The 14481-nt window shown below is 48.3% G+C and overlaps 1 long non-coding RNA gene and 1 other non-coding gene across 2 annotated transcripts; both read right to left on the reverse strand.

Moving 5' to 3' along the window:
- Positions 1-373: 373 nt before the first annotated feature.
- Positions 374-5339, reverse strand: LOC106496551 (uncharacterized). The gene is made up of 4 exons (XR_010885666.1): positions 5205-5339; positions 4504-4664; positions 3334-3404; positions 374-1552 (listed from the first exon to the last, which is right to left on the reverse strand). It is a non-coding gene; the product is annotated as an uncharacterized lncRNA (long non-coding RNA).
- Positions 3572-3702, reverse strand: LOC136993448 (small Cajal body-specific RNA 15). The gene has a single exon (XR_010885773.1). It is a non-coding gene; the product is annotated as a small Cajal body-specific RNA 15 (non-coding RNA).
- Positions 5340-14481: the final 9142 nt, after the last annotated feature.

Raw genomic sequence — 14481 nt, forward strand, 5'->3', positions numbered from 1 at the left:
ACCAAGGCCTTTTGCAGTGCTTGGCTGCCCACATACAGAAGTCTCAAGCTTCATGTTTAGCTTGTTCTCCTCGGCCACACTCACATCTACCTGGGTACGTCCTCAGCACCCACAACTTACAAACCTGTTCTCCTCCTCCTCGGCACTGGGGAATCCTCACCTCTGATGCTGCGTCCTTGAAGCGGAGGGTCTCCAATGTGGGCTGGAAATACTCTGGCCAAACGCTCAGCTGAAGTGTCCTTGTTCAGACTTAATTTCTGGATATCAGACAAATGCACAAGCACTGCCTGTCAAGCAGGCCTGTCTAGCTTTAAACAGCCTCATTCATATTTGTTAAAACTATGTGAATTCAATGAAGAGTCATTAACAGAAAGGCTTTTCCACAGATTTATTACACATTCATTACAAAACCATTGGTTCAAATTTCCATTCTAAGTGATAGTCAGGTACAGGGAGACTACAATATACAGGGTCCCTACGAATAAACAAAGCCTGACAAAACTTAAGAGATTTGATGTAGAACTGTGTGCCAAAAGTTTGTCTGTTCTTCCCCAAATGACCTTAAAAGAAGAGGAAAAAATACATCTCCCTGAAAATCTCCTTGGGCTTTAATAAACTATGCAAACAGGAACTGAATCTGTCATTATGGCAGTGATTACTCCCATCTTCTCTTCTATATTGACTTGTTTTATAAGGCTAAAAAAAGAAGGGTTTAACAACACTGAGCTATGTAAGCACAGCATCATTTCTTAGCCTACCAGGAATTCATAGATTTCCACAGCAGAAAGGGCTGTTATGGTCCTCTGGTAAGACCTCCCATAAGGCAGGTCAGAGAAAAGCAGCTAAGGTGTACAGCTCCTCTGCCAGGGTATGACCTAGTGATAATAGCACCACACCCCAGGTTGTTTTGAGCTTGATTTTATTTGCTTAAAAATTTATGCCTTGATTCAAGGTCCAGCTTTTACCTACTGAAGCATCTTTTACCTTTATCTGCCAAATCAAGAGCCATGCTCCTCTTTACAAGTAGAGAAAAACATCTGAAAGTAGTAAGACACACATATCAGAGCAGAAGTATTAGGATGACTAAATCTCCCAAGGAAGCCCTTAAGGCAGAAGGATTGCTAGATGAACCAAATGATTCTGGTGCAGACATATATTCTTTTGTGAACAGCTCCATGGGACACCGCTCCCCACCAAGAGCTTTCCACCCAAAGTGTTTAATCCATACCTGTATTCTGGCACCTGGATTAGCTGTTCACCTCCGATGCTAAAGGAACTCGGTCCAAAAGATTTTCCAGCTGGTGAACTCTCCTCAGGGTCCCCAGGACTTCACAACCATTTCTTAGGAGTGCTGCAAAGATGGATTCACCGAGCCAACCATGAGGTGTTCTGACACTGTGGGAGTGGGACAAGCTCGATCATTACACCGCCAGCTTGATGAATCTGCTCGACTACACAAGCCTGATGGCTGAATATGGAGCGGCCTGCTGAGGAGAATGTGGCTATTGCCAGAGACTGTATACAGGACTGTTAAGGCAGTGAAAAGAAATACCTGAAAGAAAGAACAAATAAGCAATAATGAGCTACCAGGTCAAAAACAACATGTAAAAATGAGTTTGCCATGTTTTTGTTTAATAAAAGCTTCACCTCTCAGGCATAAGCCAGGAATTTCCTCCCCTAGGAACCCCAACCCTGTCACTTAAATATTTATACAACAAAGTAAAAAGCACAAGCAACCTGAATTTTTTAAAACTGGCTGTCACTGTGAATTACCTTTACATCCTTTACAGGGAAGCCACCATTTTCATTACACAGTCTATTGATTAGACCAGTATGGCACCCAAATCCTGGAAATCACCTCAACTTTGTATTTCTGCATAAATCCACCAGACAGGAAGAAGCGCAGTACATCTGTAAAACTACTAGTAAGGGCCAAACCCTATACAGAACTGGAAGCAGTATCTGACAGTAGCAGGGAGCCTCATACTGAAGTCAGGGCATTAACAGGTCCAGTACAGCACCCCAGAGCAGACTAACACCAACTGTATTCGGTTTAATTGGAATCCTGGGTAGCAGAATGCTGATCTTTGAGAATTGTGCAGAGTTATTGATTATATTATCTGATTTCTATTCACCAAAAGGTGTCCCGAATAAGGAAAAAACAGCTCTCCTCTGCGGCTTGGCTACAGGAACTTTGGCTCACTGCTGAAGCAGACCATGTGGAAGGGCAACAGTCAGTTTAAAACAAGCTGCCCTTGTTTCTGACAATGAGTTATCTACTGTGAGATGTACTTTTTCCTTATAAATACTACCATTTTTCTTCTCTTCCTTCCACTATGTGCACACAACCAAAATTAATCCTCAGTGAAGGACAGGGACTCATGACTAAAGCCCAAATATTGGCAATCTAAACCCCACATGCTGTCCTGATTTGCAGCAACGATCTAGTGTCCTTGCAGAGCTTGAAGCAGCAGGGAACTGCCAAAGGATGGGATACCCCAACCATGCCTTGTCTGAGAGCTAACTGGGGACTTTGCCATGGCTGCCCAGAGGCCCTTGAGCTTACGACGAGTTACCCTCAAACACCTTTATGGTTGCACAGAGACCAGAGGGCAATGCTGACCTGGCCTTCTGTAGCTAGTGAGAATCACCATTTGATTTGCGGCAGGCTTCTGTGCAGAATAGAGGGCAAACCAGAAAAAAATATAATAAAACCACAGGCCTGGCTGGAAGGACTAAGGGACAGAGACAGAATCTGAGACTCTGCTGCAAGCTGCCAGCATCTCTTGAAATCAGAGCTGGCTGGAGTCATTCTCCCACTGAGCACACAGTTATTTTTGCGTTGACCTGAGGGCTAAATCAGTGGTAGGATTCTGCAGGAAATAATAATTTCTGTTTTCTGGACTGCTTTTAGGCACTCTTTTCATTCCCCCCCCCCCCAAAAGTACCTTGCTCTCCCCAAATCCCACGATAACACAAATGCAGCACATGAGGACTGCGGCACACCAGGAGCTAGAAACCAAAAATCGGGAGTCTCAGCCACTGCTGCAATCAGCAGTGTCTCTCTCCTCCATGAAGGACCGCATGTTCTAAAGCACAAGGTACCTTGTGTCTAGGGGTATCAAATATTTTGGACCATTTTTTCCAATTCCCTTCTGTTCTTAGATTTAAAATACCAGTATGCACTGTCACCACTGGAGGGCATCACATGAAGCCCTTTCACAAGACTGCACTGGTTAACGGATAGATTAACAAGACTATCTCCTGCACAGGAGCTGTCTATTGCTAAACAGGCATCAGTAAGCAGGCAGTTACAATTTCCAAACTGGTTACCGTAATCGGTCACTGTGTCCAGCATCCCTCATCAACCAGTCCTGGAGCCGGGAGCAAAGGAATCCATGGGGCTGGGAACAAATGCACACAGGTGAGACAGCATCAAAAGCACAAATGCAGCAACAGGCAACATGACCGCCCTAAAAACACTTTAGTGTGTTCTGTTCAAATACAACATCCCACCACTTTCTCTAGAAACACTTATCCTTTAACTTGCTCCCTCTAATTGCCACAAAAACCTTGTAGGTAGAGAAAGTAGGTCCTGACTCCATCTCACAGACAGGCCTTGTTCTTCCACCATTTCATTTAGGAGGATAGTATCAGCAGAGTCAATACAACTTCACTGGCTCCACTTTCTTAGTCCTCCAGATGAATCTCCCTAAGAAACTCTTGGGAGGTCTGAAGAACTGACTGTGGTCTCCTGAAGGAGACTTCAGAGTCTAACCACATGGCTTGCCTTCCTTCCCTGGAAAGCAATTCCTTACTCCTTCCCTCAAACTCAGCTGTATTTTTATAACTGTCAATTTCTGTTTTCCAGCAGTAATTGATATTAACTTATTAGCAATGCAGAGCAAAGCAGCCAGAAACCATGCGAAGGTTGCACTTTGCTTCCCATCCAACCCCAACTGAGCACCTGGACTCAATTTACATTCAGTTTTCAACAAATTGGTTTCTAGACAGCCCAAGTGATAATGCTGACTTGTAAGTTTTGGTTAATTTTTCTCTCTATTGTATTTATGCTGGGGTGGCTCAATTGCTGGTGTATACTGGGGCTCAGCTGTCCTTGCCCCAGTTCACTTAAACCTTTTCCAAGCAAGCTTAGTGTTTATGCTGATGTCTTTTGTTCTGACAGACGAGTGCTTCATAAAATAGTCACAAAGGGCTACACTCTCTGCCGAAAGGGTGCTTATCCTACAGCCAGAGCTGAACAGAACCCCTCGTGCGCAAACACAAAACTGTGGCTTAAACACAACAGAAACAGAAGTGATTTTGGCAATAATGAGCAAGAGCCCAAACTATTTCATAAAAGCAAAGCCGCTGGGAGCCCCCTCTCACACGCAGCGCTGGTCTTTACTGCTGCGGGCACCGCTCTAGCAAAATCCTCCTGCCTGCGGGCAGCCGGGGCCCCGGTGGGCATCACGCAGGGCAGGGGGCTGCTGCCGCGCTCACCTGGGAAAGGGCGCGGACAGAGACCTGCCCCGCGCAGCCCCTGAGGGAAGGGGTGCCGACGCGCTGAAACGGCCGCCGGGATTTCTTCGAGGCAGATGCAACGATCAGATACAAAGATCACGACGGCAGATCTCACCAAGCGAGGTGCCTGCGACAGAGGACTAATAAAGACGGACACGTGCGTGAGCCGAACAACGCCAAGCGCCGCACGACCAAGAGCCGCGCGCGCAGCCCAGGCGGGCGGCGCGGCACCGTGGTGACACCCCCCCCCCCCCCAAAACGCCGAGCTCTCGTGCGGAGCCTGCCGGACCCCGAGAGACCCGCGGCCCCCCGGGTGAGCCCAGGCACGGAGCGGCGCTCCGCGGGGCCGGCTCCCCCCGCGGCAGGCGGCGAGCCACGCTGGGGCCTGCCCGGCGGGACGGGGCGGCCCTGCTCGCCGCGCCGAGGCGGGTTCGCCCCCGCGCTGCCCCCTCCTCTCCCCCCCCCCGGCCCCGCTCCGCGGAGGCGCCCGGCGGCGGGAAGGGCTCTGCCGGCGGCGCGGCCCGGCGGGACACGGTTCACCTCTCCCGCGCTGCGCCCCGGCGCCCTGAGGCGAGCGCCTCGGAGCCGCCATCTTGCCGCTCCCCCGCCGCGCGCGCCGCGGCCATCAGGAGCATGAAGCCGCCAAGAAGTTCTCGGGGAGCGAGCCGGGACCCCCTCACCTCGCCATGAAAAGCCATCGCGCCGTGAAGGGGCCCCGCGCCGCGCCTCGCCGCCGGAGGGCCCCGCCGCTGCGCCCGGCGCCGCCGCCATTTCCTGCCGCCGCGGCCCCGCGCGGCGTGGCCCCCGCAGAGCCCGGCCCCGCCGCGACTGCCCGCCCGGGCTAGGGGCGGGGGCCCGCGCCTTGCCTTGCCTTGCCTTGCCTTTCTTTTCTTTCTTTCCTTCGCTCCCCCCCCCCCCTTTATGACTTTAAAATTGTGGGGGCTCCCGGCTGCCCGCGGAGGATCCCTCGGCGTCCAGCTGCCCGCGGGGCGAGGCGAGGCGGGAGGGAAGCGGCCGGTCTCCGGCGCTGCCTCCAACCCCCCCAGCTACCACCTTTGCAAAACGCCGGGGTAAAAGCCTGCGGCATCCGGATGGCAGCAAATGCCCGATTAAATAATTCGTGCTGCGGGCGCTTCAGCGCTGGGCCCCGGCGCGCACACCCGGGCGCGCAGGCCCTGCTTCGCCCTTGGCTGCGGCTCCTCGGGTTGGCGTCGTGCACGGGGCTGCGTGGAGCAGCGTGTGCTGGGGGGGAATTATTAATGTTTTTAATGGGAGCTCGACGTTTTGGCAGGAGACCCCAACACCGGTGATGCCTCTGTTCTCCCGCCCAACTTCCCTGCGTCCAGGCGCTGTGCGAGGCCACCACGGTGGCTGACGAGGCCCCGCGACGGTCGTGGGAGCCGACGGCGTCGCCGCAGGGCCGTCGGTGCCGCCCGGCGCTAAGGCGGCGCGCGCCCCGCGGCAGCCTGGTGGCATGTGTCGCACCAAGGCGCAGCAGCAGCACCGTCAGCGGGACGCGGAGGCGCAGCGCCTGAGCCCTCCCTTCTGCCTCGCGGTTCTCCCGTTCCGGGAGCTGCCAGCACCACACGACAAATCGCTACTGTTCAGGTGCCCTGGAGCCGCTAATTAGAAAAGCAGATCTACAGGAGCAGCCTGGGATCGCTCCCTGCCTGGGAAGAGGCAGTTAACGTTGGAAAGGGGAACAGCACAGAGGCTGCAACTGGCAAAGGCAGGGCAGGCTCCAGCCGAGCTGGGCAGCGCTGGCTTTCAGGCCCTATTTCAGTAATAGTGTTTTCCAGAGGAAAATATTTTTGACCAAGTAATTTTTGAGCAAGTCTAAGTCCACTGCTTACTGTAGCTTACCTCATTGTAAGATGGGCAGCAAAAACATGGAACTCTCTGCTTTATTCCTCCAAAGGCTCTGTTTATAACTCCTTTATTTCCTCTAACAGCCCTCCAAGTGCTACCATCTTGTATAACACCTGCTTATCTTGTCTGTCTCCTTTCCTTTCCATAACAAGTGCTTGATCCTGCAAAGATGCAAACGCTTAGTTTGAATAACATCCTGCCCCAGGGTTGGACAAACGATTTCCTTTTCCCTCAGGCCCTGCACTGGGCACAGCTCTGGCACGGGGTGAATGAGAGCCGGTGAGCTCGCGGTTGCAGCAGCAGCCAGGTTTTCACGAGCAGCACTGGAAGCCAGGGCGCAGTTGCTGATTTATTTTAACATTTGTGGCAGGCGTTCCCTAGCCCCCAGATCAGCCTGCATGGGCACTGATCGTCCAGGTTGGGTTGGGCTACATATGGCATGTAGAGTCCCTTTATTTGGGTGTATTTTGCAGCCCCCTGGAGACACTCTCAATCTCTAAACAAAATTCCTTGTGTTCCATTTACAGTCTTTGAAAGCTCATGGTCAGAAAATGGCTCAGGATACTTCAGATCTCCCCCCGCTCCCCATTCCTCTCCCATGCTGAGCTGAAAGCTGCAGATAGACTGCAGGAGTAAATGTGCTTATTGTGCCTGTAGAGTGAGACTCAGAAATATTTCATGGTTGCCTATGTAATAAAATGCTTGTTGAAATGAATATTGAATGGCCTGGCCATTTATAGTCCAAGTTTGTAAAGCTTTCTTGTAGCAAGACTTAGTAGCAGGCCTGCTCAGCTTTTCCTGCTTCTAGTTCTGCTCCAAAAGAAAATTTATGAAGCCACAGTAAGTTTCCATGCAGTACAGACCCACCTGAACCAGATGGTAACGGGGAAGGAGGACTTGGTGTGGCTTCACTACAGTGATCAGCGCCTGGTTTAATCTGGCTCTTACCCACATTGCAAAGCAATATCCAAGTTCTTCTGCCTTCGCTGGTCCTACAGGCTGCCGTGTACTTCTGGGTCCGTATCCTGTGGATCTTCGCGTGACAATGGGCTGAGTCGTGCTGTGAGCTTCCTGCCATGACTGTGGGATGGCACTGGAGGGGCATGTGTCACTTAGTGTGTATTCTTCTGGCAAAAGGGACAGACTACTGATATCCTGTACTGCCCTCCACAGCAGTTAGCTTGGCTCAGAAGCACTGCTCAAGTCCTTTGAGCAGGTTTCGTGAACAGCTGGCAGGTGGGGATGAGAAGCAACACAGGAATAAGAGGTGGTTAAGACATACCATAAGAAAAGATGACCTGGTGAGGAAAGTCTTGAGGGAGTACCTGGTGCTCAGATACTACCTTTTAGTATGGGCACAGGGCTTGTGGGAGGGGTTTGGTACCCTCTTATTACATGAAATCGTTTCATTTCTTAGAGGTTATCCCCACCAAGAGTCAAACTGGCCAGCCAAACATGAAGCCATGTTTGTGTGCTTCCCTCTTCCGGCAGCAGTGAGTCATTAGAAGGGCTCAGCTGCTCATGAAAGTGCAGCTGTTTTGCTCTCTCCTGATCCAGCTGCACGCTTGTGTTTCACTGCGCTCGTAATCCTGCTGGGCCTCCCAAGGACTGTCAAAGGCAGGAAAAACAGACATGGGAGAGAAGGCCTGGGAGGGGCTGGTTACCGAGGCTCAGCACAGAGGGAGCTGTTACACATGAGGACAGGCTGCTGGGCTTCATTCATGACTTTTTATTCTTGCACAAAGCAAAGAGCTAGCCCTGGGTGAAGAGCAGTAGCCATAAAGCACCTCTACAGTCTCCATATTCTGGTGATAACAAAGATCTGCTTGGTCTCAGCAAAAGAAAAGCAGTTGCTCATCAGACTTCTCTTCCAAGCAAAGTAAACACTTTGCTTCCTGCCCTTGAAATGGCTTATCAAAGAGCAATATCTAATCAAAGCCTCTTTCAAGCCTGGGCTAACTACCATTTGTGCTATTATTAACTCGAGGCAATTTGGGAAGGGGAGGTAGGGGGCTTTGATTCCTCTGACATGAAAGCTTTAAAGAAGAGAAAGAAGTCACAGTATCGACCTGTGATGCCACTGCATACAGATAAAAGCCTAGCTGTCATTTTTGCCTGCAGAGCCTCACCGTGACTTCAATGGCTTGACTTTGGGATAGTTCAAGCCTGATTTATGAGCTGCAGCTTGTCCACTCTGGTCCCACAGAGCATGACCTTTCTTCTGCACCATCACCCACATGCCAGCATGGAGAAGGTCACATCACTCCCATCCCCATACATGGAAGCACATGATCTAAAGTGATGATTTTATTTCCAGTTCTGTTACGCCCCAAACTTCTGAGCATGCCCAAAGAGATCACTTGTATTGACACACAGGAAAGGACACTTTACAGAAGTAATTACAGAAGTAATCTGACTTCCTCACAGCCCATCAGACTTGAAAGAAAACCTACATTCCTGGTGCAGAACTTCACAACAACCACTTCAAATTCAGCATCCTCATGGTTACAACCTGTTCTCTTGCTTTGCAATCCTCTCACTGTACATTAACTCTGAAGTTAATATGTGGCTCCTAAGAGAGTTAAATAAGCCAGAAAGGTCAAAAGCTAGACAGACACAAATACAAATGTATATACAAAGATCTGTTTAAGTTTGCTATTTTTTTTCTTTGCTTCACATGGAAAAGCAACTGTCAGCTTTTAGGCTATGCTGTGTCCTTTTGGTCCCTCAGTGGCTTTTTGTATAAGGCTAGTGTATCTTGGCTGACACTGAGTGACTCAGTTGCAATTTCAGTTTCCCTAGGGCCTTGACATGATTACAGTCCAGTGATGGTCCCTAGCCTGCATCCCTAAATAGTCTTGTTATGGCTGGAGATAGTAACTTTAAGATTTTGCTGGGGATTCTAAGGAAGAAAACGGATAAGTATCATCAATATTATTCATGCCAAGAGGGCTAGATTAAGCATGCACTTTTTAAACATTTATTTTTGGGGAACTGATTCCTATTTTATGCTTCTCCTTTGTTTTACTTTCTGGCAATTGGGACAGGTGAAGCACAAGCCATCGCAAGAGCTGAGTCTTGTATGTTGACACAGCCACGGAGGCCACCCTTCGCGCTGGGTGCTGCCCCATATTGTGTCCTTCCTTCACAGCCCCGTTCTGGGCCATGGGCTGGGAGGGACTATGCCGCTGAAGGCGTACAAACAAAACACACGCCCTTGGCCACTGCCCCGCACTGCCGCTTCTCTCCAGCCTGAGAGCTGAGAGCAGCCACGGTGTTGCCCTGTGCAGCATCTGGCCTGTTGGATCTGCGGGCACTGCAGAGGCCTGGGAAATGCAGGCTACTGGGGGGGGGGGGGGGGGAACGGGATGGAGCGGGTCCCTCCCATTGCCTAATCATCGTTAGATGTTTTTAAATGGCTTGTCCGAGTTAACTATGCAGTAGAGCGAGAGAGTCAAAGAAGTACTAGTCATCTGTTTCATGGAATAGGATACGATAGCAAAGTAGAGGGCAACTGTGGCTGGCAAATGTTGAAGGTGATAGGAAGGAAGGGTAATATTAACTGATAGAGCAATCTAACCCTTCTGCCAGCTTCAGTGAACAGCACATGAGCACTGAAAACCAAATTCATCAGCAGAGACTTAGCAGCATTGTGCATGGCTCTTGTTTGGAGCACAGACCACCACAACCGACCTCACCACACTGATGCAAAAGCATCTTCTTTACCCACAATCTTGAAAAGGAATAATTCTTGTACTGTGGTTACAAATAGGAGTTAGGTTATAGTTCTCTTTGTACAATAATAAACAAGGAACTAAGTAGAAACCAACACCAAATACCACCAACAAAGCCAGCTGCAGTGTCAAGTAGACCTCATCTCTGGTAGCAAACACTGCTCCATCAGTCGTACTGATGGTAGAGGTGTGAGGAAAGAGTGACTTGTTCTTGCCATGAAATTCCACAGCATCAGATCAGAGCTCCATAGGCAGAAGCTTGCTCTTTCATCACTTTTATCTCCAACTGAACTACACCCACAGTGACATGGGCCTAGTTTACGCTAGACCTTGTAGTGGTGACACACGGCCACCCAGGACCAGCCCTCACTCTGGGAAGCTCTCTCATGTCATTTTAACAGCTGCCTATGCTCCATCAGACCAAACATCGTCGATCCACAGGGGGATTTTTTTTTTCCAGAGAAATACGTGACAGTTATAAAGAGTAGGTCTGTGCAGGAGGACTCTGTGCTTACAGCACCAGTATCAAACCAAAGAAAATCTAAACTCAGGGAGTAGCGGCTGATCAGAGTAGATGGAAGAATGAACTTTACTCAGCCCATGGCATTTCAGGTACAGCATATAACCATCTGACTCTGTATTTGCAATCAGTCTGGGGGCAGACTTACTTCAGAAAGCCAACATGATCTGAAAGGTGGATCTGTGGGTAAAAAAATAACAGCTGAGAGGCAGAATATGGGCTGAACTAAGCCAGTGAAAGAGAAGTATAGTTTGAAATCAGTACATTAGGAATGTGTTTTACTTGAAAGTCCCGTGGTGGAGCTATTGCTTGGAAGACCGTTCTCTGTGTGATGCTCAGCTTAAAAAAAAACCAAAAACCCCACCCTTTTTAAGACTCTTCTAGAAACTCTGTTGACTCTTGTTGCAACAAAAGCAACACAACCACCACTTTCCTAACACATACTGAGCCAGATTTAAATATGTCACTGATTACTTACTTAAATATTGTTAGGTATGTACTCTGATGTGGTTCAAAGAGCATTTTTTAATTTAAAACAGCTTATTTCAAAACAAGGCTTTTTTTTTTTTTTGTTCCATGTTCATGGCATGATGGAGTAGAGAAAACTTTCTGCTTCCTGACCTTGACTTGTCAGAGATTTCTCATTATATGGGACAGCATATTTGCACTGAGTCTGCCAGCATGGATTTTTCACGGGCAAAGAGGCTGCTCAGTTTTGGGGCTTGGAGGTATGGAGGGGAGAATTTAATTCTGCTGTAGTGATGTCCTGAACACTGTTCATGCAGTTGGATGTTTTCTCCATATCTGTCCCCCAAAGCGGTGTCTGATGTTACACATACCGTTCTCAGTCCAGGCACTGGCTCGGTGTGCTTAGGCTGGGCATCTTGCCTGTTTCCTAATGCTTGCATTCACACGGCATCATTGCAGTCCTGCTTACGGTAAACGGCGGCTGAAATAGCTGGCACCACCCGCAGCTGGGGACAGGCCTGGACTCAGCGTGCACCCTCCCTTGGCGTTCAGCACGCCCTTGCTCTCACTGAAGCTGGGAGACAGCGGCATGGTAGGAAGGATTTCTTGCTTCTCAGGAGCTCTGACCAGGAGCTCTGTAAAGTGGCAGTGACAGATCATTATGAAATCACCTGCTTTCTAGTTTTCTCTTACCACTTTCTTTGTAAGTCAGCATGGCTCAAACCAGAGCTCTCAAGAGCGATCTGGTAGCCCCAGGTCTAGGCCAAGGTTTCCGCTGGACGGCCTCAGACAAGCCACTGTACTTCTCTGCAGCCTTTTTTTACCCACTTGCAAAAGGGCTGTATGGGTCTGCTTGTAAAGCACTTGGGGAATCTATCAAGAAAAAAATTTCTTGCAAAGAAAAATATTAGCAGCAAAGTAACTTTTTTTTTTTTTTTAGGCAAAAAGGGACAGTTCTCACTGAAGGTGCAAAGCAATATTCATAACACATCCCATGCTTCAAATACCAAGGGAATCCAGTCAAGCATGCTCCAGTTCATCTTTATGGCTGAGGACCACCCATACCTCCTCCCAAGGAGCCAGAGCGCTGCAGGGTCACTAGGATGACATCATTCTCCTCGGTTAAAAAATGTGCCGCACACTGAACTTGGCGCTCAGCGTGCTCTGGTTCAGCTAAGAGCTGATGTAATGAACCTAGTGAAGGATTTACATCAAATACCACTTTGGAATATTAAAGACAGACAGGAACAACTTTTCACTTGAATAATTACACACTGGCTGAATTCCTCTAATTTCAAAAGCAGGCAATCACCTTCCTCACTTCCTATCTAAAACTGTGTGTGTCGCTACGCTATTTCTCCACCTCAGGAGAAATGTGTGTGATTACAGGATGAAGTAACTTCTGTTAATTAGCAGGGACTGAACTGTGTAAGATTATCTTAGCTCTAGCAATGACTCTTGCCACTCGAGGGGGGGAGCAAGCAAACCAAGAAAAGAGCGATTCAAATTTCAACAAGTGTCCAGGCTGCTTGTATTTGCTCATATAACCCTGAAGGCAGAGAGGCCTGGGAATGCGCCTGAGCTGCAATTTGCCTGTGGGAGTATAGTATAAAAGACTGTGCATACACATCCACGCTGCAAGCAGTAGTGATGCACTGCTCACAAGCTGTTTTAGTTACTACGTTTATGCTCTCCTTCTGCCTGTGGATACCATTGAAAGGCTTTCAGCCATTATGTGGTATTTTTCCAGGCTTTCTTCAACTTGAATCAGAAAAAGAAAGTGGTATTGTGCTAATTGTTGTAAGCAGCAAGAGTCTGGCTGAATGGCAGGATTTAGACGTGGTGTTAGGGCTCTGTGTTTGAGGGAGATCCAAGGCCAGGGGAAGTTAAGGGAAGTACTTTTAGCAAACTGGATCAGAAGAAAAATGGAAGACAGAAATGGAAGACAGAAGACAGAGGGGAAAACTGGAATATCAGAAGACCAGACTTCTTCCTCTGGCCTGTAAAGACTTACCGTTGAGCCATAGGCAGGGCTTTAAGGTCCAGGACCTCAAAGGTTTTTGGAAGCCTCAAACCTATTTTGTTCATTGGGTTTGGGTCTTCTGGCCTTTTCTGACTCAGTTGCCTTACATATTAAAGAGGCTGCTAAGACATAGCTACACAGGGCTTGCAAAGCTAAATTCACTGAGGTTTGCTTGGAAAGTGTAGGGAAACAAGAAAACACAAATGAAAGCATGAGAGACACTTTGCTCTAGTAACGTTCAAAGCAGGCAGCTGGAGAGAGCATTCAGTGGACTTCAGTACAGAAATCCTTTGCCCACAGAGCCATAGCTTCAATAAAACAAAAAAATATCTGCAGCACCTTGACATTCCCTTTCATCCAAACCAGCAGTACAGGCTGCACAGGGAGGTGGTGGTAATTTGAAAGCTTGTTTTCTGCATCCAAACACCACGTCAGCCTGAAATGCAGTCCATCCTGCTAGCACTTAACGAGCCCCCCTGGGACGGCCGTACCTTGGAGGCATGATGTCACGCATCAGCAGAGAGATTATTTGTTTTGAAGCTTGTGAATAGCTCTGAGACTTCATTTCAAAGTGCTCCACGCAGAGTCATGACTCAAACCCTCCTGGTCTCATGGAAGGGCACAACTGACTACAGTTTCCCTGTGCAGTTTCTGGACACCCTGCAAGGGACTAGTAGATATTTAATTTTATTAGCCTTTATCCTCTTTTGTGAAAGAACAGCTTTGTCATTGCTTGAATTCCTTCACGTTCATGACACATTTTCTTAAGTGTCCTATCAGTGATGTCTATATTGAGACAAGTAGAGACAGCTACAGAGAAAAGCAATGGAGCAAAAAGCTAGGTATCCATTCCATTTCAGGTGATTTTTAATCTATATTCAGCCATTGGGAAAACTGTAGTATGAAAGCCAACTTCAGACCTGTGACAAGCTAGCTGTGGACAGCACCTCTCGTTCCTCTGTTTTAAGAATAATCTGTTACTACACAGCGTTTTGTACCTGTCTCTTGAAGGGTCTAAGATATTCCCCTAGGACAATTCACTGAGGAGCCAACATTCTTCTACCAGATCATAATAATTCCAGACTTATCTGGAAGCAACTAAAATGATAGCCAGGTTTAGCAGCAGTATTGCCAGATTGAAAATAGAGCCTGGAAAATAGAGCTAATAATTCTGAATGGGTCATTTAATGCTGGATGCTGAGCCTTATTCAATTTAAAAACTGAAAGCTTTAAGATTAAAACCCCAGAGGCAAAAAGAACTCTCCGTCATCAAGGCTACATTGGAATTAACACTTGTATTAGCATTAAACCAAGAGTAAACGAAAAGTATACACACTATTTAA

The sequence above is a fragment of the Apteryx mantelli genome, chromosome 15 (genome assembly GCF_036417845.1).
Source record: "Apteryx mantelli isolate bAptMan1 chromosome 15, bAptMan1.hap1, whole genome shotgun sequence".
Classification (NCBI taxonomy): Eukaryota; Metazoa; Chordata; class Aves; order Apterygiformes; family Apterygidae; genus Apteryx; species Apteryx mantelli.